We start from the raw sequence: 27,179 nt of genomic DNA, 5'->3' as shown, positions 1-27,179 counted from the left end.
AACAAAAAAAAACAAATGGCTGGACACAGTGGCTCACATCTATAATCCCAACACTTTGGGAGGCAAAGCGGGAGAATTGATCCCAAGAGTTCGAGACCAGCCTGGGCAACCTAGTCAGACCCCATCTCTACAAAACGTATGAAAATTAGCTGAGCGTAGTAGTGCGTGTCTGTGGTCTCAGCTACTTGGGAGGCTGAGGTGGGAGGCTTGCTTGAGTCCAGGAGGTTGAGGCTGCAGAGAGCCAAGATTGTGCCTCTGCACTCCAGCCTAGGCAACAGAGGAAGACTCTGTCCCAAAAAATTTAAAATATGAATAAATGATTAGGGGGAAAAAAAGTGCTGATGGCCATAGCCTTTGCTTTGGAAGATGATCACCTGGAGCCAGCCTGGGTGGTGCACAGGGTCTGATCCTGGGATGAGAAATCAGAGAGGGGAGAAGGCTTGGAACTCTTGGGTCGCCTTTGGGAAGTACCTTCCTTTATGTGTCTGGATCGCACATGAAGGTGTGAGAAGATGGGCAGGCCAACTTGTGTTTGAAGTGGGAGTCAAAATGTAAAGTGGCTTTTACGCAGGCTCAGCTAAAGGCCAGGCTTCTGGAATAAGATGTGGAACACCCTAAATAAAGCCCCCTATAAATGTGTGAGTGGGATTACTCATTCATGGCGGAGAGGCTGGCTCCTCCTGGTGGTTTGGGTTCTCATGCTGGCCTGTGATTGGAGAGAACCATAAAGATTTCCTGCCTTCATTCTCTTAAATGTATATGTGTGAAAGAGAAGCTAAGTATATTTTATCTGCAGCTATATTTTTAAAGAAAAGAAGCGTTTAAAAAAAAAAATCCAAGAATAGAGCAAGAAGGGGCAGAGAGAAAGGAAGATCTGGAGGCTGTCACCAGCCAAAAGATAATTAGCAACCGTGGGGCTGGGGACAAAGACAATGTCTAGTGTCTGTGATGGGACACTAGATGGGAAAGTCTCTGTGCTTATGGTGGGCCACTCGACACCCCTTGGCAGTTAGGCAGCTTTGGAGTGACAGCCTGAGGTGCCAGCCTCTTGGAGGTTGTACAACTGACTGCTACAAATTCAAGAGTGATAAAGAGTCCTGGTGGCCTCCATGACAGATACAGGCTGGTCCAAGGCACCTGTTCGGTGCAGGATCCAGGGCCAGGACATGGAGTCTTGGGTTCACCCATGAGCTGGTAGCACCTTTTGCCATATGACTCTGGGGAAGCCTTGGGCTACTCTGTGCTCACAGTTTGTCCCCTGACCCATACCAAGGTTTCACCCCTCCACCTTCCTCCTACCTGGGCATCTTAAGGACAGAGATGAGAAAAATGGAGGGAGATGCTTTGGGTTTCCATTATGAATATAGAGAGTTTTTCATCATTACATTGGTTATCTCAGAACCTCAGGGGAAACAATGTAATGCAACACATGGGAAGGAAACGGGGTATTATTGTTGAACATGCCACTTAACTGCTGCAGCCTTTTCACTCTCCTTAAAATATCAGATAATATCCTCTTGAATACCTTACAGGGTAAGGTAAGTGACAAGAATCACTTGAGATAATGGATGTGAAAGTACTTTGTATACCATGGAGTACCTACAAATATACAGATTCGTAGTTTTGGAGATTGTTGCATGGGAAAGGCCTTCCTTACTCCCCTGAGGTTGGGGAGACCATTCATTTCTCCAGCTCCTATAAAATTTGAGTCCTCTTTCTTGAGTAGGGTGGCTTCTCTCCATGCTGTAGAGTGGGAGAGTTCCAGCAAATGTGAATGATGTGTTCAAAGTGGGCGAAAAATCTTGGAATCTTGGGGCATTAAAAAGAATTCCTTAATTTATTTCCACTCTTGACCAAGCCAGTAGCTAACAGTGTGACCTTAACCTCTTAACTCTGAGCAAGTCACTTAACCTCTGAGCCTCACTTGTCTCGTTCATCATTTGTTTGTATCCACAAACGATAGTTATGATAATCTAAGGAGAGAGGATGGAATCTAAATGGAAGTGCTTTGAAAAGTTCAAAGTGCTGCACTTTAGGGTGGGCATGGTGGTTCACACCTATAATCCCAGTTCTTTGGGAGACTGAGGAGAGCTTGAGCCCAGGAGTAACATGGGGAAACCCCATCTCTACCAAAACCAAAACAAAACAAAACAAAATTAGCCAGGCATGGCTGTGCATACCTGTAGTCCCAGCTACTCAGGAGGCTGAGGTGGGAGGATTACTGAGCCCAGGAAGATTGAGGCTGCAGTGAGCCTTGATCATGCCACTGCACTCCAGCCTGGGAAACAGAGACCCTGACTAAAGAACAAACACAAAACAAAAAAACAAGTGCTGTACTTTACAGCCCAGAAAAATTGAGGTCACGGAAACTCCACAGTCCCCACTCATGCCCAGCCAGGCAAGTCACACTCTCCACTCTGGGGCCCAGGGTCCCCATATGCTAAGTGGGGTGTGCTCCAAGTTACCTCCCCTTCTTCCAGAGCTGCTGCGCACTAATGAGAACACTCACTTGTAGACGCTGGACTAGCCTGCGTTGAAGCATCTCAGATTTACCCCAGCCTTCCCTTCCACGGTGATGTAAACAGAGTGGCTTTCACGCACACATCCCAGAACCAGCCCAGTTTTTGCCCTTGTCCTCTGACATAATGCTTGCATTGATCAATAGACATTTATCAAGCATGCCTGCCCTGTAAAGCTTGGAGCGAATCCCTGTTCCCCTGGGTTTTGGCAGCTCAAGGACGGGAGCTCCCGGGGAAGCTGTGCTGAGAAGTCGGCTGAGCCACTGAAGCCACAGGGTTTGGTTTCAGGGACGCCAGGTGAGGGGCGGAGTAAGAACTGGGAGGGTTCCCCAGGTGTGTTCCCCAGGGTGTGGTGTGGTGTGGTGGGGGACAGGACGAGGGTCCCCGGGGAGGGAGAGAGGTGCTTGGCTGGCTGGGTCGAGTGAGTCATCGGCCCCCTCTGAGCAATCGCTGCTGCCCGGGTGGAGTCGGCCCGCCTTATTTGGCGCTTCTGTGCTGAGCCAGGCCTCCAGGGCTAAGGCGTTTGTTTCCCCAGCTGCTCCCCGGGCCGCGCTGGGAGCCAGCTGAGCCTGGCGCCTGCGGCTGAGTAGCACCGCGCAGAGGGCGGGGGAGCTGCAGGTCCGAACTCGGCCGGCCCGGGGCGAGGGCGGGCGACGGCGGCAAGGCTACCGCACCCCCGGGACTCGCTGGTGCGAGGCTCCGCGTGCGGGCCACGGAGGTCCTGCACGGGGCAGCTCCCAGGCCTCTTGTCCCTAGAGCAGTAAATGCAGATGAGCACCTCTGCCCTTCACTGTACTCCCACTCTCATCCCCCTCCTCCCTCTACCACCACCAAAAAGCCAGAATGTTTAAGTTGATTGATACTTTTTTTATTAGGCTAATAACATCAGATGCAGTATATTGACTATGGGTTTTTTTTGTTTTGTTTTGTGTTGTGTTTTTGTAGAGATGTGGTCTCACTGTGTTACCCAGGTTACTCTCTTAATTCCTGGGCTCCAGTGATCCTCCTGCCTTAGCCTCCCAAAGTGCTGGCATTACAGGCATGAGCCACTGTGCCTGGCCTTGACTGTGTTGTTAAATGGCTATTTTAGACCATGAAATTGTCAACAAAAGTTCTTATTTAAAAGAGTCTTGATACCTTTAGGTGGTTCCATGGCTATCTTTGATCATACAAGTTAAAAAAGGTTGCTGGTAAAAATAGGAAGCTTTTTTTTTTTTCTTCTCTCTCTCTGTCTCTGCCTTTCATTTCTAGTTCTATCTCTTGTTTATTTCTCAGGTGCACAAAATTGGATGAAAAATCTACAGTTCATGACACTTTCTTGACTGGTTTATGCATGCCTCTCTTTTTCTACTTATTTATATATGCTATTAATGATTTTTCTTAACGTAATGAACACACTTGAACCCACCACCCAAAAATGAGATCACTACCATTTATTTGCATCCACCTATGAGCCCTTCCTATTCTATCCCCCCACCTCATCACCTATCCCAACCACTGCCTTGCGCTGTAATGTTGTATTCACCATTCTCTTGATAAACATATGTATGCCTAAAGAAACATATTATTTGTACTTGCTTTATATGCTTTATCTAAAAAATATACTAGCTGGGCACAGCAGCACACGCCTGCAGTCCCAGCTACTTAGGAGGCTGAGGCAAGAAAATCACTTGAGTCCAGGAGTTCGAGGCTGCAGTGAGCTTCGATTAAACCACTGCACTCCAGCCTGGGTGACAGAGTGAGCCTGTATCTAAATATATGAACACACGGCTAGGCACGGTGGCTCATGCCTGTAATCCCAGCACTTTGAAATGCCGAGGCAGGGGGATCACCTGAGGTCAGGAGTTCGAGACCAGCTTGGCCAACATGGTGAAACCCCGTCTCTACTAAAAATAAAAAAAATTAGCCGAACATGGTGACAGGACGCCTGTAGTTCCAGCTACTCAGGAGGCTGAGGCAGGAGAATCGCTTGAACCTGGGAGGCGGAGGTTGCAGTGAGCCGAGATCATGCCACTGCACTCCAGCCTGAGTGATGGAGCGAGACTCTGTCTCAAAACAAAAAAGTGGGCAAAACAAAACCCTTTACAGACAAATAACAACAGAGGTTTCTACCAACAGACTCCTTCACTAAAGCAACTTCTTTTTTTTTTTTGGACACAGAGTCTTGCTCTGTCCCCCAAGCTGGAGTACAGTGGCACAATCTCAGCTCACTGCAGCCTCCGTTTCCCAGGTTCAAGCGATTCTCCTGCCTCAGCCTCCCAAGTAGTTGAAATTACAGGCATGCGCCTTCACACCCAGCTAATTTTTTTTTGTATGTTTAGTAGAGACGGGGTTTCACCATGCTACCCAGGCTAGTCTTGAACTCCTGACCTCAAGTGATCCTCCCACCTCGGCCTCCCAAAGTGCTGGGATTACAGGCATGAGCCACTGTGCCAGGCGTACTAAAGCAACTTCTAAAAGAAATAATTCAAAAGAAGAAAAATTATAGGCATACCTTATTTTATTGCACTTCAGACACTGCCTTTTTTTTTTTAATTATTAAACAAATTGAAGGTTTGTGGCAACCTTTTGTTGAGCAAGTCTATTAACACCATTTTTCCATCAGCGTGTGCTCATTTCATGTCTCTGTGTCACATCTTGGTAATTCTCATGATGTTTCAAAGTTTTTCATTATTATTATATGTGTTGTGATGGTTTGTGATCAGTGATTTTTTTGGTGTTACTAATATAATTGTTTTGGGGTGCTACAAATGGTGCCCATATAAGGCAGCAAACTTAATCAACAAATGTGTATGTTCTGACTGCCTCACTGACCAGCTGTTCTTCACCTCTCTTTCTCCTGCAGACTCCCTATTCCCTAAGACACAACAATATTGAAAGTAGGCCAGTTAATAACCCTACAATGGCCTCTAAGTGTTCATTTGAAAGAAAGAGTCACAGGTCTCTCACTATAAATCAAAAGCTAGAAATGATTAGGCCTACGGAGGAAGTCATGTTGAAAGCTGAGATAGGCCCAAAGCTAGGCCTCTTGTGCCAGTTAGCCAAGTTGTAAATAAAGGAAAATGTTCTTGAAGGAAATTAAAAGTACTACTCCAGTTAACACGCAAGTAATAAGAAAGCAAAACAGCTTTATTTGCTGACAGGAAGAAAGTTCAAGTGGTCTGCTTAGAAGATCAAACCAGCCACAACATTCTCTTAAGTTGAAGCCTAATCCAAGGCAAGATCCTAAATCTCGTCAATGCTGTGAAGGTTGACAGAGGGGAGGAAGCTGCAGAAGAAAAGTTAGAAGCTAGCAGAGCTTGGTTCTTCAGGTTTAACGAGAGAAGCTGTCTCCACAATATAAAGGTGAAGCAGCAAGTGCTGAAATAGAAACCACAGCAAGTTAGTCGGAAGATCCGGCTAAGATAATTGGTGACAGTGGCTATGCTAAACAACAGATTTTAATGTAGATAAAACAGCCTTCTCTTGGAAAAAGATTTAGGACTTTCATAGCTAGAGAGGAGAAGTCAATGCCTGGCTTTAAAGTTTCAAAGAACAAGCTGACTTTCTCATTAGGGGCCAGTGCAGCTGGTGACTTCAAGTTAAAGTCAATGTTTACCATTCTGAAAATCCTAGGGTCTTTATTTGTTTAATGTTTACCATTCTGAAAATCCTAGGGTCTTTATTTATTTTCCACCCCTCCAGGTTCAAATGATTCTTCTGCCTTAGGCTCCTGAGTAGCTGGGATTACAGTCACCCGCCACCACGCCCTGCTAACTTTTATATTTTTAGTAGAGACGGGTTTTACCATATTGGCCAGGCTGGTTTCAAACTCCTGACCTCAAGTGATCCGCCCTCCTCGGCCTCACAAAGTGTTGGGATTACAGATGTGAGCCACTGCACCAGGCCTTTAGGGCCTTTAATAATTATGCTAAATCTATTCTGCCTGTGGTCTATCAGAGAAACAACAAAGCTTGGATGACAGCTCATCTATTTACAGCATGGTTTACTGTATACATATATATATATTTTTTTCTTTTTGAGATGGAGTTTCGATCTTGTTGCCCAGGCTGGAGTGCAATTGTGCGGTCTCACTGCTCACTGCTACCTCTGCCTCCCAGGTTCAAGCAATTCTCCTGTCTCAGCCTCCCAAGTAGCTGAGATTACAGGCGCCCGCCACCATCCTGGCTAATTTTTGTGTTTTTAATAAAGACAGGGTTACATCATATTGGTCAGGCTGGTCTCAAACTCCTGATCTCATGTGATCCACCCGCCTCAGCCTTCCAAAGTGTTGGGATTACAGGCGTGAGCCACCGTGCCTGGCCAGTTTACCGAATATTTTAAGCCCACTGTTGAAACCTACTACTAGTATTTCAAAATACTACTGCTCATTGACAATGCACCTGGTCACCCAAGAGCTCTGATGGAGACATACAAGGAGATGAATGTTGTTTTCATGCTTGCTAACACAAAATCTGTTCTGCAGCTCATGGAACAAGGAACACATTTGACTTTCAAGTCTTATCATTTAAGAAATATATTTTGTAAAGCTATAGCTGCCATAGACAATGATTCCTCTGATGGATCTGGGCAAAATGAATTGAAAACCTCTGGAAAGAATCCACCATTCTAGATGCCATTAAGAACATTCAAGGGCTGGGAATGGTGGCTCATGCCTGTAATCGTAGCATTTTGGGAGGCTGAGGCAGGAGGATCACTTGAGCCTAGGAGTTTGAGACCAGCCTGGCAACACAGGGAGACCCTGTCTCTACAAAAAGTGAAAAAATTAGTCAGGCATGGTGGTGTTCTCTTGTGCTCTCAGTTACTCAGGAGGCTGAAGTGAGAGGATTGTTAGGGCCTGAGAGGTCGAGGCTGCAGTGAGCCATGATTGTGCCACTGCACTCCAGCCTGGGTGACAGAGTGAGACCTTGTCTGGAAAAAAAAAAGGAAAGAAACAGAATATTCATGATTCATGGAGGAAGTCAAAATATCAACATTAACAGGAGTTTGGAAGACATTGATTCCAACTCTCATGGCTGACTTGGAGGGGTTCAGGATTTCAGTGGAGGAAGTAACTGCAGATATGGTGGAAATAGCAAGAGAACTAGAATTAGAAGTATAACCTGAGGATATGACTGAATTGCTGCCATCTCATGTTAAAACTTGAACAGATGGGCCGGGCGCGGTGGCTCACGCCTGTAATCCCAGCACTTTGGGAGGCCGAGGCGGGCGGATCACAAGGTCAGGAGTTCGAGACCACGGTGAAACCCCGTCTCTACTAAAAATACAAAAAAAATTAGCCGGGCGCAGTGGCGGGCGCCTGTAGTCCCAGCTACTTGGGAGGCTGAGGCAGGAGAATGGCAGGAACCCGGGAGGCGGAGCTTGCAGTGAGCCGAGATCGCGCCACTGCACTCCAGCCAGGGGAACAGAGCGAGACTCCGTCTCAAAAAAAAAAAAAAAAAACTTGAACAGATGAGGAGTTGCTTTTTAGGAATGCGCAAAGAAAGTGGTTTCTTGAGATGAAATCTACTCCTGGTGAAGATGCTGTAAATACTGTTGAAGTGACAACAAAGGATTTAGAATATTACATAAACATAGTTGATAAAGCAGCTGCAGGGTTTGAGAGGATTGACTCCAATTTTGAAAGAAGTTCTACTGTGGGTAAAATGCTATCAAATATCAGTCCTTCATGAGGATGTAAAAAAAGAGGCTGGGCACAGTGGCTCACACCTGTAATCCCAGCACTTTGGGAGGCCCAGGCAGGTGGATCACCTGAGGTCAAGAGTTCGAGACCAGCCTGGCCAACATGGAGAAACCCTGTCTCTACTAAAAATACAAAAATTAACCAGGTGTGGTGGTGCATTCCTGTAATCCCAACTACTTGGAAGGCTGAGGCAGGAGAATTGCTTGAACCTGGGAGGTGGAGGTTGCAGTGAGCTCAGATCGTGTCACTTTACTCCAGCCTGGGCAACATAGTAAGACTCCATCTCAAATAATAAGAATAATAATAATAATAATAAAATAAGAAAAGGAAAAAATGCTGTCAAATAGCATCACATGCTATAGAGAAGTCTCACTAAAGAGTCAGTCAATGCAGCAAACTTTGTTATTGTCTTATTTAAAGAAATTGGCACAGCTACCCCACCCATCAGTAAGCAACCATCCACATTAGAACAAGACTCTCCACCAGCAAAAAGATTATCACTTCCTGAAGGCTCAGATGTTCATTAGCATTGGTTTTTTGTTTTTGTTTTTCGAGATGGAGTCTCACTCTGTTGCTCAGGCTGGAGTGCAGTGGTGCGATCTCGGCTTACTGCAACCTTCGCCTTCTGGGTTCAAGCGACTCTCTCACCTCAGCCTCCCGAGTGGCTGGGATGACATGTGCCACCACGCCCAGCTTTTTTTTTTTTTTTTTTTTGGTGATTAATAGATTAATGTAATATACAGCCATCCTTAAAGCCACAACATATCCTTAAAGCCACAACAAATCACAAAAGTGCTTTCACCAGTAAAAAAAAAACCTTACTTTTTTACATCATCTAAGTAACTACAAATAAATTTCTCCTCAAAGAATCAGTGCAGTCTTCTTTTTTCCTTTTAAAACTTAGCTGGAGTTGCTTAAACTAATTCTTAATACCATTCTGAAAGTAGAAATATGCTGTTTAGAATACAGAAAATGCTAACACAGTACAAAGACTTTAGTATTTTTTTCATTTTCATGATTCGAGTAGAAAATAGTGCCAAGTAGGTGTTATTATACATGGTAAATGAGACGAAAAAAATGTTTAGAATGTGAATTCACTGGACCTTTGCTGTATTCAGAAGTTAAGGATTTCACAGGTGAGAAGATTTCTCTAAGAGTTCTGAACTTTGTGTCTCCTCACATACTTTTAGTATAAACATTGTAAACTTAACATCTGTATTAATGTTACCTTTTTTAGGATTAATGATGAATGAGGTAGAAGATACTTCAGTTAAATCCTCAGGCACATAATTAAGTGTGTATTAACCTTTTTGAAAAGCATTTTCAACGGACACTGGTGGTTTTTCAGGAAATTGCTGAATACCCACTCATAAATGCAGATATTGATGAAGTAGGATATTTGTATATTTGCTTTTTTTTCAATTGAATTTTATGAACATTCAATTCAGTCATTCAATTTTATGAACATGGGGTCTAAGCAGATTTCAAAATAAAGACCATTTATAAAACTGGACCGTTTGAATGTTTACAATGTAGTAAATCTCTTGATTGCAGACATGTATGACTGTTTGGTAGAAACATTACAGTAATGGCAGTTTTTTCAGTTGGTGTGTAGTCCTCAATAATTATATATGAAATTGCTGTCAAACCAGTAAGACTGTATTTATGCATCCATCATTTTTAGGATTGTTGTTAACCTGAGCATATTTTCCCCAAATAACTTTGCCTCCTTGTGTCACAAGGTCCAATTCGCACACATTTACCTCAATGACAGTACCTTTGGTAATAACACCCAAAGCTGTGTCCAGTGGGGATGAGGGATTCTTTTTTACACCAAGTGGCTTTCAGTTCAGGATGTGTTCCATGGGCTTTCTTGAAACGCAGATTGGCCTGGTGAATCTTTCATATTTAGGTGGTTTTCTTGTAAAGCCATCTCCAACAAAGCAGACTTTAGTAACCATCCTCTTCCATGCCTTCTTCTTTCTCTTTCCTGTTCGAATAACTTTTAATACTGCTGTTTCTCCCTGGGCACGTACTTTAGGCAGAGGGACTTCCCATTTTCCCGCCTTCTCTTTTCGTTTCTGTTTAATCCTATTGGAAAGTACTTCGGCTCGAGATTGTCCCTCTCTGTCCAGCAGACAGGCAGGTCCTGCTCCCTGTGGAGTCTTTTCATCCTTCTGTTGTTTGGTGTTTCTCTTTTCATGCATCTTGATAGTCTTTTTCATTTGTATTTTCTCAGCATGATGCTGTTTATGGTAAAGCTTAGCCTTCAGACCAATCATTTTCTTTGCCTTCTTTGAACATTCATGAGCCTCTCGACTTTCCTTCTTTCTCTTTTTCTCATGGTATTCCAAATGGTATCCATAGTGTTTACGGTGTAATTCAATATATTTGTTCTGTGGCATGGTGATGGCCACAGAGCCGCCAGGAGCAGCCCCTGGAGTGCAAAAACGCCCTCAATTTTAAGGTCTCAGAGACCCACAAACCCACGCCGTGCAGGCCGGGACAAGAAAGGGTCACCCTTTTTAAAATATATATATATATATATATATATATATATATATATATATATATATTTTTTTTTTTTTTGAGACAGAGTCTCGCTCTGTCGCCCAGCCTGGAGTGCAGGGGCGCGATCTCGGCTCACTACCAGCTCCGCCTCCCGGGTTCACGCCATCCTCCTGCCTCAGCCTCCTGAGTAGCTGGGACTACAGGTGCCCGCCACCACGCCCGGCTAATTTTTTTTTTTTGTATTTTTTTAGTAGAGACGGGGTTTCACTGTGTTAGCCAGGATGGTCTCCATCTCCTGACCTCGTGATCTGCCTGCGTTGGCCTCCCAAAGTGCTGAGATTACAAGCGTGAGCCACTGCACCCGGCCTTAAAAAATATTTTTAGTAGAGACAGGGTTTCACCATGTTGGCCAGGCTGGCCTTGAACTCCTGACCTCAAGTGATCTGCCCCGCTCAACCTCCCAAAGTGCTAGGATTACAGGCGTGAGCCATGGCCGATCATTAGCATTTTTAACACAAAATATATTTTAATTAAGGTAGTCACATTGTGTTTTTTAACCATAAAAACACTTAATAGACTATAGTATTGTGTAGACATAACTTTTATATGCATTGACAAACCAAAAAAGTAATAAATAACCAGGAACTTGCCTTATTGCAGTGGTCTGGAACCTGCAATGTCTCTGAGGTATGCCTGTACTAAAAGGAAAGTCTAAGATTCAAGAAGGGATGATGGACTGGGCACTGTGGCTCATGCCTTATAGTCCTAGCATTCTGGGAAACCAAGATGAAAGGATCTTTTGGGCTCAGGAGTTCAAGAACAGCCTGGGCAAAATAGACCTCATCTCTAATAAAAATTTAAAAATAAATAGATAAATAAAAGCCTGGCATGATGATGCAGGCCTGTAGTCCCAGCTACTTGGGAGACTGAGGTGGGAGGATCACTTGAGCCCAGGAGATTCAGTCTGCAGTGAGCTATGATGGCACCACTGCCCTCCACCCTGGTCAACAGAGAAAGACCCTGTCTCAAAAAATAAATAAATAAATAAATAAATAAATAAATAAATAAATAAATAAATAAAACAAAGAAGGNAAATAAATAAATAAATAAATAAATAAATAAATAAATAAATAAATAAAACAAAGAAGGGATGATGAGCAAATAAAATGGTAAACATGGAGTGAAATCTAAATATTGATGTCAAAGATAAGAAATATAAAAATGTCTAATAGATATGAATAAAATGAAGGTATAATTAAAATCCTCAGTAACTATAGCATATAAATTGGAAGGAGAGGCCAGGCGCGGTACCTCACACCTGTAGTCCCAGCACTTTGGGAGGCCAAGGCAGACGGATCACGAGTTCAAGAGATTGAGACCATTCTGGCTAACATGGTGAAACCCCGTCTCTACTAAAAATATAAAAGTTAGCTGGGCGTGGTGGCGCATGCCTGTAATCCCAGCTACTCAGGAGGCTGAGGTAGGAGAATCGCTTGAACCCAGGAGGTGGAGGTTGCAGTGAGCCTAGATCGCGCCACTGCACCACTCCAGCCTGGGTGACAGAGCAATCCTGCATCTGAAAAAAAAAAAAAAATTGGAAGGTGAATATAGTAATTGGAGTTTAAGTGTTCTAAGATCCTTATATTTTCTACAGAAAAAATTAAAGATATTGATTATTAGAAGTCTTTATGTTAAGATTTCTAGGCTAATACATGTTAAGATTTCTAGGCTAATACTCAAAAACTTGGTATAATGTAATTTCCAAACTAGCAGAGGGGAAGAAAAATGAAAAGGAAATACAAATGAAAATGACAGGAAATGTGTCAGTTAAAAAAAAAAAGTGTGACATAGAAGAAAATAATATTACCATTTCTTGAATAGCTCTTATATTAACCACTTTGAATCATTAATCTTTATAATTTCATGTAATATATGTCAGAATGACAAGCCCAAAGCAGGCATTTAAAATTATAGTTTCTGGACAGGTGCAGTGGCTCACACCCATAATCCCAGCACTTTGGGAGGCAGAGGTGAGAGGATCACTTGAGCCTAGGAGTTTGAGATCAGCCTGGACCACATAGCAAAACCTTGTCTCTACAAAAACATTAAAAAATTAGCCAGGCATGGTGGCACACCCCTGTAGTCTACAAAGGAGGCTGAGGTAGGAGGATCACTTGAGCCCAGGAGTTTGAGACAAGCCTGGACCACATAGCAAAACCTTGTCTCTACAAAAACATTTAAAAATTAGCCAGGCATGGTGGCACACCCCTGTAGTCTACAAAGGAGGCTGAGGTGTGAGGATCACTTGAGCCCAGAGGCCGAGGCTTCAGTGAGTTCTGATCATGCCACTGCATTCCAGCCTGAGTAACAGAGCAAGACCCTGGCTCAAAAAATAAAAATAAAAATTAGCTAGGCATGGTGGTGCATGCCTGTAGTTCTAGCTACTGGGGAGGCTGAAGCGGGAAGATTGCTCCATCAAGCCTGGGTGGCAGGGTGAGACCCTATAGCTAAAAAACATATATAAATAGCAGGGCATGGTGGCTCATGCCTGTAATCCCAGCACTTTGGGAGGCCAAGGCGGGTGGATCACGAGGTCAGGAGTTCAAGACCAGCCTGGCCAAAATGGTGAAACCCTGTTTCTACTAAAAATACAAAAAATTAGCCAGGCGTAGTGGTGGGTGCCTGTAATCTCAGCTACTCAGGAGGCTGAGGCAGGAGAATCGCTTGAACCTGGGAGGCGGAGGGTGGAGTGAGCCAAGATCATGCCACTGCACTCCAGCTTGGGCGGCAGAGCAAGACTCCATCTCAAAAAAAAAAAACAAAAAACAGAAACTTGTCCGAGGTCACAGAGCTTGGATTCCAATCCAAGTATTTGAAATTCAACCCAAGCTACTTTCCCCTTTACCATGTGGTAGATTTTTTGTCTGTGATGCCAAAACATCATGTAACAGCCAAGAACATGGGTTTTTTGGACCTGGGTTTATGGTCCAGTTTCGCCACAAGTTAACTGTAGGGCTTTAGGTCTCAGTTCCTTCAATTCTTGAAAGGGGATAAAAATAGCTATCACAAAAGGCAGTAGGTTGGAAACTTGTGAGAATGCATGCCATTGGGGTGAGAATGCATCACTTGGGGTGGTGGAGATAAAAAATGAGGTCCCAGTTCAGTGTAACAGCAGATGAATAGGCTCCTAGAGAGCAGTAAGAAGAGAACGGAGGTGGGGGGTGGGGGGAGGCCTGGGCGTGGTGCTCACACCTGTAATCCCAGCACTTTGTGAGACCAAGGTGGGCAGAGCATGAGGTCAAGAGATTGAGACCAGCCTGGCCAACATGGTGAAACCCCGTCTCTACTGAAAATACAAAAATTAGCTGGGCATGGTAGTGAGCACCTATAGTCCCAGCTACTTGGGAGGCTGAGGCAGCAGAATTGCTTGAACTGGGAGACGGAGGTTGCAGTGAGCCAAGATTGCACCACTGTACTCCAGCCTAGCAAGAGTGAGACTCTGTCTCAAAAAAAAAAATAAAGAAGAAGAAGAGCATGCGGACTGGGCGCGGTGCCTCATGCCTGTAATCCCAGCACTTTGGGAGGCCGAGGTGGGCGGATCACTTGAGGTCAGGAGTTTGAGACCAGCCTGGCCACATGGTGAAACCCTCTCTCTACTGAAAATACAAAAATTAGCCGGGCGTGGTGGGGTGGCCCTCTAGTTCCAGCTACTTGGGAGGCCAAGGCAGGAGAATTGCTTGAACCGAGGAGGCAGAGATTGCAGTGAGCTGAGATCATGCCACTGCACTCCAGCCAGGGCAACAAAAGAGAAACTTGGTCTTAAAAAAAAAAAAAACTTTCCCAAGGTCAAATGGATAGTGATGGTGGTGGTGGATCTGGGATTTGGGCCGTCTCTCCACGGAGCTTATGCTCTTAATCACTGTACCATACTTTAAGAGATGAATGATCACTGAGAAGGAGAGCTCTCATGTCTGGAAAGCAACTCAAGGCAGTATTATGAAAAAAGTGTGGCTTCTGCCAAAGTTGGGTTTGGATTCTGGCTTGTTTTCTTACTGTGTGAGCCTAGACAAATTATGTAGCCAGTTTTCTCCTCTGTAGAATGGGAGTGATATGACCCATTTCCCAAGGTCGTTGAGAGGATCAGATGAGATACTAATACAGAGTGATCAAAAAGCCTGGAGACTTACTTCTCCGTCTTGGATCAAGAAAGCCTTAGCTGTACCTGCTCTAACCAGGTGCCTGTGTTCTCTGAGCTGATGATAGGGTGACTTTGGGAGAGCAGAGGATGAACACAGATGCCTGTCTCCTGCTCTTTAAAAAGGTGATTTGTCTATCCTATGCCCACCACCCTCAGTGCACTCCCACCGTTGTCCCCCACCACACACAAACACACTGCATGGTATTCAGAAAGCCCAGTCTGTTTCTCCGCCCCTTTGCCTTGTCACTCAGCTTTGCCACGTCCCTTGCGTTCTTTGATGTTGTGCCAGGCTCTGTGTGGGCTCCCAGCCCTGGGCATGTCTGTGGTGACTGACCTGTGCCCCACTGGCCTGCACCTCCATTACCACAATGGGTCTGAGCCCCACTGACAGCAGCTGCTGGTCCCACGTCTGGAACTTAGCTCTGCTCTTCCCTTCTCCACCCTTCTCACCTGTCTATACCAGCATGAGTCTTCCATCTGCTCTTCTTTCTTCTCCTATTTTTATTTATTTATTTATTTTTTTATTTTTTACTGTGATAAAATATACAGAACATAAAATTTGCCATCTTAACCATTTTGTTGTTGTTGTTGTTGTTGAGAGAGTCTCACTCAGTCGCCCAGGCTGAAGTGCAGTGGCATGATCTTGGCTCACTGCAACCTTCACCTCCCAGGTTCAAGTGATTCTCCTGCCTCAGCCTCCTGAGCAGCTAGGACTACAGTCACACTCCACCATGCCCAGCTAATTTTTTTTTTTTTTTTGAGATGGAGTCTCGCTCTCTCGCCCAGGCTGGAGTGCAGTGGCACAATCTCGGCTCACTGCAAGCTCTGCCTCCCGGGTTCATGCCATTCTCCTGCCTCAGCCTCCCTAGTAGCTGGGACTACAGGTGCCTGCCACCTCGCCCGGCTAATTTCTTTTTCTATTCTTAGTAGAGACAAGGTTTCACCGTGTTAGCCAGGATGGTCTCGATCTCTTGACCTCATGATCTGCCCGCCTTGGCCTCCCAAAGTGCTGGGATTACAGGCGTGAGCCAACACGCCCGGCCTAATTTTTGTATTTTTAGTAGAGACAGGGTTTCACCATATTGGCCAGGCTGTTCTTGAACTCCTGACCTCGTGATCCACCCGCCTCAGCCTCCCAAAGTGTTGGGATTACAGGCATGAGCCACCGCACCCAGCTTATCTTAACCATTTTTAAGTAGACCGTTCAGTGGGACTAACTACATTCCCAGTGTAGGGTTCCCATCACCATCATCCATGTCTAGAACTTCTCCTTCATCCCAAACTGAAACTCTGTACCCATTAAACAATAATGCCCATTCCTCACTCCATCCAGCCCCTGGGAACCTCCACTCTACTTCCTGTCTCGATGAATTTGCCTATTCTACATACTTCATATGAATAGAATTATACCCTATTTATTTGTGTGTGTGCAACTGGCTTATTTCACTTAGCATAATGTCTTCAAGGTTCATCCGTGTGGCAGCATGTGTCAGAACGTCCTTCCTTGAATAATAATTCCATTGTATGGCTGTGCCACACTTGTTTGTCCATTCATCTGCCCATGGAGGCCCTCCTTTTTTTAATCACATTTTTTGGGTATATCATCCTTTGCAGTAATATGAAGAGAATAGCCTGCTCTTTCTTTGTAGCAGGAAACTGAGGAGGGTCACTCTCCCAGATGGTGGAAGACAGGTGGAGTTGAGTGTGCTGTTTATAAACTCCGTCCTGAGGTTTTACCCTTCCAGAGGTCTCTTTTCTCGACAAATACTTAATGCGCGTGACATCATCTGAACCCAGAAGTGCTAGCTAGAGAGAAGTGATTATCTGGGGCCACAATCTTGCCTTTGCCTGCCTTCCTAGGGAAAGACCCTATTGTTGACCCTAAAGATTCCCTCCTTTCAATACTGAAGGCCTTTAAAGGGTGGAAAGACTCTAGAGCAACATTTTGTTTCCCGTTTATATGTTTCGGGTTTGTATTTGCTTTTGTTTTTTGCATTTCTTCCCCTTGTCAGTCTTTGTCTTTCCTGGTCCCGATGCACTTCAATATTTCTGGATGTGCTGTACTATAATCCTAGGCCTTCTTAATATGGGTGTGTCCTGTCTTCTTTATTTAGAATTGTGCGGACTGGGAATTCCCTAAGGGAAAAAGCCCTCTTCCTTTCTTTCTCTAATCTCCCTCCACCCTTTTTTGTTCCCTCCCTTTTGTACCTCAGCACCACACCAGGAAGTGTACCGCCTCCATCTAGACCACAAACTGTACCCTCAAGGTGTCCATGGCCAAGAAGAATGACACACACAGACATCACACATACATTCAGCATGTCTCACTGTTACCTCTGAGAGGAAGTAGGAGAACCTGTATTAATCCTCTGAGCTCATCAGGACACGAATCCCCAGCTCCAATGTCCTGGGTTGGGCCTAGAATTATCCCACTATTTTATACAGGCTGCTCTCTCTCTTTTTTTTTTTTTTCTTTTTAAGCCAGGTCTTGTTCTGTCACCATGCTAGAATGCAGTGGTATGATCATAGCTTACTGCAGCTTCAAACTCCTGGGCTCAAGCAATCCTCCCTCCTCAGCCTCCTAAGTAGTGGGGACTACAGGCACGTGCTACCACGCCCAGCTACTTTTTTATTTTTTGTAGAGATGGTGTCTCACTGTATTGCCCAGGCTAGTCTCAAACTCCTGTCCTCAAGTGATCCTCCTGCCTCAGCCTCCTGAGTCTCTGGGATTACAGGCATGAGCCACCGTGCCCAGCCTCTTCTCTCCACTTTCTCTTAGGACCTTGTAGTATGGAGTAAACCTTAGCTTCTTCTATGTTCTTCCTGTGGTTGAATGGCCTTAATTGAGTGAGTCACCTCACCTTTAAGACCATATGTTATAAAATCTGTCAAAGAACGATATTGTCAGTCCTGTCTAGCTGAAAAGATTGTCGCAAAGATCAAATGTCAGAGTGCTTTGAAAACTGTGAAGCATTACCCAAATGTGAGTTCTTAACACAGAGTTCTTTTACTGTCATGAACTTTTTCTGTCTTTTTACTCAGTCTTGCTGACACCACTTAAAAAGGAACCTCAGACAGATAGATTCCACAGATATAGCTTCAAAAATTAGAGATGCTGGAGAAGTCTGTGAATGGGGAGTACCAATGTCCTCCTGGTACACAGAGCCAAGGGTCCAGACCCAGGACTGGAAAGTATAGGAACATGGTGGCCAAAGGCACGGGGAGGCTCTGACAGAGGGGCAGAGGCAGTGTGCCTCACTGTTCAATGGTTTCTTAAGATACTTGATCTTCATCCAAGGGCAAGGGCCATTGCACATGAAAAAAGTAATAATCCTTTCAACTTTGGTATGGGGTAGATGACTTTTTGATCCCCATTTTTTTAGATGAGGAAACGAAGGCTCAGGGAGAATGGATTTGGAGGAGGGTTGGCTGAGAGGCACTGGTGCTACTTGGGAAGGACTGTCACAGGAGAGCCTGTGAGCTGTGAGGGGCAGGAGCCTGGCCCGGGTGCAGAGACCCCACAGGGCTGCCTGCTTTGGCATCTTCAGCCCTGCCTCTGGTGCATCCCCAGGTCAAACTGCATTCACTTCTGATTTTCTTCCTGAGATATTTTTCAGGATTTGGTGACCCAAGGGAATGCCAGGTTGATGGTTAACTGCACCTGCTAGTCCTTAAGTTACTTCTAAAGATTTTAGACCTGTAATCCCAGCACTTTGGGAGGCCGAGGCGGGTGGATCACAAGGTCAGGAGATCGAGACTATCCTGGCTAACATGGTGAAACCCCGTCTCTACTAAAAATACAAAAAACTAGCCGGGCGCGGTAGCGGGCGCCTTTAGTCCCAGCTACTTGGGAGGCTGAGGCGGGAGAATGGCGTGAACCCGGGGGACGGAGCTTGCAGTGAGCCGAGATCGCGCCACTGCACTCTAGCCTGGGAGACACAGTGAGACTCCGTCTCAAAAAAAAAAAAAAAAAAAAAAAAGATTTTAGAAAGGTGAATATAGCCCACAGGTGCAAGGCCCATCTGGCAAAACTTAGGGTGGATTTCATCTCCCAAACCACCTCCTTACCTGGTGCCCATGTTCAGGGCACATGCTACCTGACTGTATATAGCGGCTCTGGAAAGAGAAGGTCCCCTTCTGCTCAGGCTGAAGGGGAGGGCCCACGCTGTGATGAGCTCTCTCCTGCAGCAGCTTGATGACCACAAGCTAGCGGCAGGGGAAAACCTAGAGGTTTTGGGTAGGCACAGGCAAGCAGGCACGGGAGATGTTTCTGCCCTTCCTTTGACACCCAATACAGACTTCTTTGCCTCAGATGTCTCTTCCCCTGTCCTGCTTTCCCATCAAGATTGTGTAGCCTTGGCCTGGCTCGGTGGCTCACGCCTGTAATCCCAACACTTTGGGAGGCCGAGGCAGGTGGATCATGAGGTCAGGAGTTCGAGACCAGCCTGGCCAATATGGTGAAACCCTGTCTCTACTAAAAATACAGAAATTAGCCAGGCGTAGTGGTGCATGCCTGTAGTCCCAGCTACTCAGGAGGCTGAGGCAGGAGAATCACTTGAACCTGGCAGGCGGAGGTTGCAGTGAGCCAAGATCACAGCAGTGCACTCCAACCCAGCGACAGAGCTAGACTCCATCTAAAAAAAAAAAAAAAAAAAAGATTGTGTAGCCTTTTTATCCAGTGCTCAGCATAATATTTGACTCGTATGTGCTTAAATGTAAAATGAGGGGATTTGTTTAGACTTTTCCATCTACGTTGCTATGATTATGGGATTCTTGTTTGACGTAGTTGGTGGGAAAAGTAGGGGACCTGCTCCCTGAAAAGACCAGGAACTTATTGGCTAGTGTTGTTACTGGTGATAAAATTGTGACAGGTCTGACCTGCCTCCTAGCTTGTGGTCAGCCCACCCTGGCCCCTGTCTGCTTTGAGAAGGTGGTGGAGCATACGTGGTAATTAACCTACAGTGGTGCCACAGTTGCTGCTTCTGGGTATAGCAGAGCGGTGAGCAACTCTGTCTCCTTTCCAAGCTGGCACCAGCTCAGGAGGAAGCATCCAAGGGGATTCTCATAAGCCGCAGAGAGCTGCCCATGAGTCTGAAAGGGAATTCCTGGGCCAGGTGGCCGCACTCAGCTGATAGCTCCTGCTGGGAGGAATGGTAGCATTTTGGTTTCTTACAATGTTCTCCTCCTCTGGCTCCTTTGAAATGAGAGTTGAAAGAGTCCTGACCAGGGGACCTGCAGGGGGTGGACAGCAAGGCAGGCCTCAATTCTGGAAACAGCACCTCCACACATCACTTCTGGGGATAATTATCTCATCTGCCCTCTTGCAGGCAAAATTCAGAGTCTTTGGAGGGCCTTCGCCTTCGCAAAGCAGCTTAATTTTGGCCTCTGTTCTTCCTGCCTCCTAGGTTTGGTTGGGTGGACATTTAATATAGTTGAAAGTTGACTCCTCTTCCTATTAACCTCCTAGGCTTATCTCACCCTCTGAATAGGGCCTTATAATCCTACAAATGAGGCCTCTCTCCCTATGCTCACCAGGAAAAATTGAACTCTCAAGACTGTCCATTTTTTTTGCCCTGTTATGGAAACTTCTCTTCCTTTTGCCATATCCCCCTTTCATCTTGGCTCTAGAAACTATTCCCTTAGGGAGAAAAAGGCAGTTGCCTTCTTGCCCTTCTTTTGAACCAAACTTCTATTTGTGGTCTTGGAAACCATGACAACCTGGCCTAAGAAGCCACCTTGAGCATCTTGGAAGTTAATATTTGAGAGCTGTGTACTCACAACTGTGAGCTCTCTAGCACCTTTCTGTTTTTGTTTTGTTTTGTTTTGTTTTAAGATAGGGTCTCAGTTTGTCATCCAGGCTGGAGTGCAGTGGTGCCATCTCCACTCACGGCAACCTCTGCCTCCAGGGTTCAGGAGATCCTCCCACCTCAGCCTTCAGAGTAGCTGGGACTGTAGGTGTGCACCAGCATGCCTGGCTAATTTTTGTATATTTTGTAGAGATGGGGTTTCACCAAGTTGCTCCGGCTGGTCTCGAACTCCTGGATTCAAGCAATCTGCCCACCTCAGCCTCCCACAATGCTGGGATTACAGGCGTGAGTCACCGTGCCTGGCCTCTAGCACTTTTTTCCAAAGGGGGACAGAAGCCGGTGATCTGCTGAGAGGAGAAAGTTTCAAACAAAGCAACCGTAGGTAATCCTTCTACAAGTACATTAGCAAAGGAGCAATGTTCTGTGTAGGTTCTAGAGAGTGGATCTGGGCAGCTGTCGCTGGGAATCTAGAGTGATGTTCTGGAGTGTGGTCTATACTTATTTTTCCTGTGCTCTTTTCTTCTTTCCGCTTCTCACAATTACTCAGTTACTCAGTAGACAAGCGTTGGAGGTAGTTATCTTTTCGCTTACACCAACTTTTTTTTCTTTCTTCTCGATATGTTTGTCCTTCTTGCTCGGGTGCTACCTTTTAAAGCCCAAAGTTGGGAATCCAGGGAGCTGCGATGATTAACTGCAGGAGCCCAGTGGAAGAATTCCACAGCCTTAGACGGCAAAGTTTCCATAGCCTCACTGCCGTGGGACTTCCCCCGCATGAAGGCGAGCTCTCTTTCTTGGGCTGGCCATTGGAGGAGGGAGGGAAGAGAGCTGGCTGGCGTGTCCTCAGCTTCTCTGAGGATCTGGCTGCTTACAGAGAGAGGGCCCAGTGACAGGAACCCTAAAGGGAGGAAAGCAACCCCCTCCCCCCACACTGAAAAAGATCCTTCTCTGGTGATGAAGATCTTGCTAATTTGGAACAGCTGGCCAGGGCGTGTTAGACTGGAGGAACTGGGGGGAAGCTTGCTCTGGCAATCTTCTGCAGAAGCAAATGTTAGGCAAATAGCATGAGATGCCTACGAAAGTTTCACTCTGCTTGGATAGGATGCGTGATGCTACTCCTCCTCTGCGAATCCTTGTGTAGTGATGGGGAAAGAGAGAAGAAAGCAGCCTGTCACCAGGGGTTGGATTTTAGCGTCCATATGTCTATTCCCCACCACGCTCTGTAGGCTCAGAGTGGAACGGAGGTGGAACAGTGGAGCCATCTTGCAGCTTGTAGTTGGGTAGGACTAGCTTATTGTGTTCAGTTCTTGAGTTGTCAGCTTCCTTGGGAACCCTGAAAGGAGCCAGGGTCGGACTGTAGCCCCAGGTGCCTTTTCAATCTGTCTAGTCTCCTGGCCACTTCCTTCAACAAGCCACTCCTCTATTTATGCTAGATTGGGAGCTTGGCTGAGCACACTACATCCTGACTTTGGTGGTTTGTTTTGTTTTTTCATTTTTTAGAAGGCTGTAGTTACTGTAACTGACTTTTGTATTTAATCCATGGGAATATTCTCCTATCCCTCCCCCTCCCCTACCTAGAGTCTTCAATGTTAGCTGTTTATCTCTATCTCCAGTGTAGTTAGTTCCTGCATAAATGTTTGACTTAGACAAGCAAGCTCCAGATGGATTGGGGAGAATGCAGATTGGCTCATGGAATCTGGTCCCACATGCCTTTGACCCATCATCTGTGACCCCAGTGACACAGATGGGCCCTGGGTTGGTGCTGGCTGTGACAGCCCCACAAGTACCTGACTTGCTTCTCAGCACATTCCTGCTCCTTCCACTATGTGAACCACTGTGGACTGGGACAGGACTGATTGGTTTCAGAAATTATCCAGGCAAGGAGAGTTAAATTCCATCCAATTAGGCTGTCCCTGGAGATGTGGAAAAAGAGAATGAGAGAGACAGAGAGACTGAAATAGACAGACAGATTGGGGAGGAGGAGGTAGGGGAAGGGATACACATAAGTATGGGATAATAAAGTTAGAAGTTTGGGAATGAGGTATAGAGAAAAATGGGGACGTGGAAATAGTTTGGTGCTAGGTATTCTTCTTATGATCTTGGTAGCTCAAGGCTTTAGAAGTGAAATAATCCAGAAAATATCTTATTCTGTTACTTCCTACAAACCTCCCACCACCATCCCAGCAAGATTTTGCCTTGGAGGTTGAAGTGGTGTTTAAAGCAGTGTATATGGGAGTTTAGAATCAGCTGGGTTGTGTTCACCTTTGCCTCTCCCTGGAGATTAGATGGATTCCTTCAGTGATGGCTCATCCCCCTTCTATCTGGACCAGAACCTCTCTGACTGTGTCCTGGAGATCAAGGGAGATGTGCCCTCAACCATTCACTCAGTCTGCCAATTTTAAGGTGCAAAGAATGCGGGGAGATGGAGCAAGTGCTGAAGGAATGGTGCCTGGGTCTTGCTGATTGTCTGTGGAGACTGGATCCCTTTCCAGGACTTTTTGTTGTTGTTGTTGTTTGTTTGTTTGTCTTTTTTGAGATGGAATCTCGCTCTTGTTGCCCAGGCTGGAGGGCAATGGCGCAATCTCAGCTCACCACAACCTCTGCCTCCCGGGTTCAAGCGATTCTCCTGCCTCAGCCTCCAGAGTATCTGGGATTACAGGCACGTGCTACCACGCCAGCTAATTTTTTTTTTTCTTTTTCTTTTTTGAGACAGAGTCTCACTCTGTTGCCCAGGCTGGAGTGCAGTGGCGCAATTTCGGCTCATTGCAAGCTCTGCCTCCTGGGTTCATGCCATTCTCCTGCCTCAGCCTCCCGAGTAGCTGGGACTACAGGCGCCTGCCACCACGCACGGCTAATTTTTTGTATTTTTAGTAGAGACGGGGTTTCACCGTGTTAGTCAGGGTAGTCTTGATCTCCTGACCTCGTGATCTGCCTGCCTCTGCCTCCCAGAGTGCTGGGATTCCAGGCATGAGCCACTGCACCCGGCCAATTTTTTTATATTTTGTATAGACGGGGTTTCTCCATATTGGTCAGGCTGGTCTCGAACTCCTGACCTCAGGTGATCTGCCTGCCTCAGCCTCCCAAAGCGCTGGGCTTACAGGCGTGAGTCACCGTGCCCGGCCCCTTTCTGGGACTTTCATGCTTTCCCTTCCCTTGGAAACGGAAGCACGCTGGATGGAACAGAGAGAGGTGGCTCAGTCATTAATTGCACAGGTTAGGCCAGGCTCTGGAGCTGAGGTTGGGATAAAGAGGTGATGACACAACCTTTCTGCTCACTTGTAAGAAAAATACACAATACGCTCCACTTTCTCTCCCCTGAGAGACTTCCATCAACAATGACCAGCTGGGGCTGAGTCACCTATTTGCCTGCCCTTTGTCTCTCAACAATGAGCCCTGTGTCCATCACTGTGGATGTGAGCCCTTTGAATAGATGTTCTTTCTAGTCCATGAGTTTTGGAAGCTCACTCTACCTTGGGACACTGAAACATGTCTGCATCTCTCTTTGTCTTTTTATGGCTTCCCAAGTAATGGCCACTCTGCTTGAGTTCATGCTCTTTCTTATTTTTTAATTTTTTTTTTTTGAAATTGAATCTCACTCTGTCACCCAGGCTGGAGTGCAGTGGCACAATCTCAGCTCACTGCAACCTCCATCTCCCTGATTCAAGTGATTCTCCTGCCTCAGCCTCCCAGGTAGCTGGGAATACAGGCATGTGCCACCACACCTGGCTAATTTTTGTATTTTTGGTAGAGACGGGGTTTTGCCATGTTGGCCAGGCTAGTCTCTAACTCCTGACCTCAGGTGATCCACCCGCCTTGGCCTCCCACAGTGCTGAGATTACAGGTGTGAGCCACCGTGCCCAGCCAAGTTCATACTCTTAAGCCTAGGAAGAGAAGCACAGCTTATCTGGAACCTTAATTCATGGTTAGTGCCTTTCCATCAGCCTATACCCAACAGTCCAGGACTATATCTTTTTTATCTCTGGACCCTTTCCTCACTACCCTATGGGAACTAGGATGCTGATGATAGTTGGTTTGACAGGTTTAGAAATAGTGCCTGCTCTGCTCTTTTGACCTCAAGGTGCTGCCAAGACTGATTTTTATCCCAAGTTCTGATTTCTCCAACAAGAGCTTATGAGCTAACCAGGGCTGTCAGTTAGGACTTTGACCTCTCCTGGGGCACCAGAAGGATGCTTCCCTGATGGGAGCATCAGTGTCTTCCCCCTTCTCCTGCCCTCTCTCCTCCCCGTGGGGAGTGTTCTCATCTATATCCTTTCTGAGCCATGGTGGCATCTGGGAGACATTCAGTTATCTTATGAGATGGGAGGAAATGGAACAGTCTATTCTATTTGTTCTTTTTAACACTGCCCTAACTTTATTTTTATCTGGTTAATATGTCTGTCAGCAGTAAGAGGTTTTTAATCTCCTAATAAGTGTATACCCATTCAAAAGAAGCTGGAATAAGGTGGAGAAAAGGGGTTGATAAATTCCTGCAGCATCTTTATATTCCAACTAGCTGTTTCTGAAAGGTGACTCTTTCTCTTACTCACATGCTGTTTAGTGATCGACGACCTATAGCATATTTATTAGTCAGTTCACGCTTTCAGCTCAGTTGTGTGTGAGTGTGTGCATGCCTGTGATTAATTACCACATGGACTTGTCACTCCCACTTTCTTGACCTTCATTTTTTTTCTTTATTTTGTTTAGATTTTAAAAAATAGGTCTCGCTGTGTTGCCAAGGCTGAACTCAAACTCCTGAGTTCAAGCAATCCTCCCTCCTCAGCCTCCCAAAGAGCTGGGGTTATAGGCGTGAGCCACCGTGCCTGCCTCTCCTGCCCATCTTGAACCATCTATGGCCGTTATTTCTTTTCTTCTTTGCTATTTTAGTTTTGGTTGAGGGAGTCAAGGCAGAGGGCCATAGTGCTTCCATCCAATAGATGCAGACTGACCTCTGATCACTCCTTAACACTCCTCGGCCAAAAACCTTTCCCATGTCTCTGGTGCCTGAGACATATGTGTCTAGGAAGGAATCAGCTGCACTGTTACTCATCCGTCAGCATCTGAACCTCGCATGCTGACTCCGACTCTGTGGTGCTAAGGGTCCTCACCACCTTGACTAAAATCTTGAGTCTTTCTGTGCAGAAGTAGCCCTTCACCTCAAAGCTAAGGAGAAAGGATTGGATGAAAGTTCTCTGTAGAAGTGGAGGAAACATGTGTCTCCTCAGAGGCACCTTTAGAGGTGGTTCCCTGCAACCCTCCAGCTAGAGTGAGCAGGCTCCTTGCCTGGGGGGAGGGGTGGGGGCTTCGAAGCTCTCCTCCCACCACCCCTGGTGAATCCTCCGCATCTTCCTCCCTTGATACTGGCAGCTGGTGGGGGCTGGGGGAATGGAGGAGTGCTGCTGTTAGAGCAAGAAGACCAAGTGGCTTTGTCTCTTCTCAGTAATATAAGTGCAGTGAGGTGAGAAGACCCTGGGGTTTGGCATTTCTCCTTGAGGAGCTGAGCCAGAGGCAGGGCTTTGGTTCCTAAGTGATTAGAGGCCTGTGTGGCCAGAGGCCACACATTCCCTTTTGGAAGGGAGCTCTCCCATACTCCTTGCTTCCATCTTCCCCTTCCTGGCTCAAGTCATAGGCTCTATTTTCTGGCTATCCTCTTTTTGTTCCTGAGAAAGTTGTGGTGGCTCTTTTTTTTTTTAAGCTGATTTAGGGGGTTGGGAAAGGAAAACTTTAAAAGTAAAATAATAAAAAACAGACCACTCTGCCATTACAGGCACATAAATAGCTTTGCCGTCGCTGGGCTGCACACTCGCTTTGCCATAGCAACCTAAAGCGACTGTTTATAACAGCCTGTCAACTGGCCTGGAAACCAGCAGCTGCTGCTGGCCGGCCTGGCCTCGGAGCAGCAGGCAGGTACTCCCTGAGAGGTGTTATGGAGGCGGTGGGTCTGGCGCTTCTTGTGGAACCGTGGGCAGGGGAAAGGCAGCCTGGGTTCCAGAGGCGACCGGGGCAGTAATGTTTTGGGAGCCAAAGTGAGCAGCCAGTGTCTTTTGTCTTCGTTTTCCCCTCACCTGTGTATGTGCCCCAGCATAGCTCATCTCCTGTGGAGACAGAAGACAGGGCTGGGAGGGCATTTGCTCCACTGGAACCTGAAAGGGGCCTGGGTGTCTCTCTGAACCTCACGAGGTGGCTTGTTTTAACTTTTCAAATAGACTTTGGCTTCTGTTGTAGCCTGTTGAGTGACATCCTTTCAAGTCTGTTTTCTCAAAGACTGAAAAAAGTGGGCTTTTTTGGGGCTCTATCTGGGAAAGGGGGCTGTCTGGAGATGAATGGAAGCAGAGATTAGCAACCCGGAAGGACTAGCGGAGGGAGAGGGAAGAGCGAAGGAGATACATGGCAAGACCTTCCGGTGCCTTCCCATGTCAGCCTGGAGCTGAAGGGGTTCATGGAAATGCTTTGGAACCTCGCAGCAT

At 46.1% G+C, this 27,179-nt stretch overlaps 1 protein-coding gene and 1 pseudogene across 2 annotated transcripts in view; one reads left to right on the top strand and one right to left on the bottom strand.

Annotated features, from left to right (window-relative positions):
- ATP2B4 (ATPase plasma membrane Ca2+ transporting 4) overlaps positions 1-27,179 on the top strand; it is a 115,362-nt gene that overhangs the window by 20,371 nt on the left and 67,812 nt on the right. The window lies entirely within an intron of this gene.
- LOC112621208 lies at positions 10,046-10,607 on the bottom strand (annotated as a pseudogene).

The sequence above is a fragment of the Theropithecus gelada genome, chromosome 1, assembly GCF_003255815.1.
Source record: "Theropithecus gelada isolate Dixy chromosome 1, Tgel_1.0, whole genome shotgun sequence".
In the NCBI taxonomy this organism is placed as follows: Eukaryota; Metazoa; Chordata; class Mammalia; order Primates; family Cercopithecidae; genus Theropithecus; species Theropithecus gelada.
This window is presented reverse-complemented; position numbering and strand designations above follow the sequence as displayed.